Genomic DNA, 1,435 nt, shown 5'->3' with positions numbered 1-1,435 from the left:
CGTTTCAGCGCCTGCTGAGAGGGACCAGAGAGCGAAACACAGAAAGCCATTGTTATATAGGCCCAATGATCTGCTCTGTGTCCTCTGCTATGATGTCATGGCACGCAATGTTCCAGCTGTGACCAAGCAGGCCTGTCTGTGGAAACATTGTGTGAATTAGAATGTTTTTGCATGAAAGCGAAAGGGAATTTGCAGCCATATTTTCAGTTAAACAACTTTTAATTGAGCTCCAAAGATTTGGATGATGATGCACACTACTGTGCAGAGTTTGACTCAGTGGCAAGTACACATTTGTTTGCTTTTGATGAAGCACAGATGTAGCAGGAAAATGTGTATGTCATGAGTAAAGCCGAGACATAACAACCTTACACAAACCTCTAAATGTGTTTGACTCGCTTTCATCAATCTCTATCCAACGGATCAAGTCCAGACATATAAAACTATTTATTTGGGAACTTAGCAGCGGCATTGCGATAGCTGTGTACAAAGAAAAGTTACGAAAGTGGAAAACAATTCTTTCTCCTTGCCCCTGCCATATGATATATGGTTTGGTATTTTTGTGACTTGCCATGCACAGTACAGTAAAAGTCATTTGCAATCCAGAAGTGCACAACATCTTTGGTGTCAAGCTTCACAATGTTTTGCATAGTCTGCCTGCTTACCCTATAAAGCACCTGTGCTCTATTCTATTTTAGTGACAGTCGGTGAAGGCCAAACAGTTAATCGTTATGCACAGAAAAACTGACAAAACGCTGATAAATATTGAAAATTCAGACCAGAAAATGGCATTCACCTTGACAAGGGATTCAACCTGACAGTGGCCATTCATTTGCTGTACCTCATATTCATATCTAGACTTCATATTCATTTATATTCACACTCGCAACTCCTTGACAAGAATCTCTCCTAATACATGCAGCTCTGTTCTCACAGTCCATTACCAAAATCCTTCTTTTGGCTATAAATCCAACAGTGAGTAAAGGATAGCCACTTACTATTATAAATGCAAGAGCCTTTACACACAGATCACCTTCCAAAGCTAGCAGATTGAGTTTACTCATCTATCACATTAACAGACTGGAAAAGGACTGGAATGCAAAGAGGTCCAATATTATTTTTCAATATATGGTCCAATCCTTACAGTAAGATAACTAAAGTGGCATAGAGCGCAGACCTATGGTAAATTAATATTCTCCTTGGATGGTCTCATTTCCCGATTTTGGAAATTGTTCATGAGCCAATCTGAGTAGGGCGACACGACGCTCATCGACGGCTCTATCGACGGCTCTATCGACGGCTCTATCGACTCCGAAAATCGGCTCGGTGTGTAAGGACCTTAAAATGGTAATGGAGAAAACAGGGATGCTACAAAAAGCTGTCTTTCATATTAATGCTCAGAGCTTTTAAAAAACATCTTGGCAGCTTGTTTCCTGAG

This window comes from Pseudochaenichthys georgianus, chromosome 6, assembly GCF_902827115.2.
Source record: "Pseudochaenichthys georgianus chromosome 6, fPseGeo1.2, whole genome shotgun sequence".
NCBI classification, from domain to species: domain Eukaryota; kingdom Metazoa; phylum Chordata; class Actinopteri; order Perciformes; family Channichthyidae; genus Pseudochaenichthys; species Pseudochaenichthys georgianus.
Note: the sequence above shows the minus strand (reverse complement) of the source record.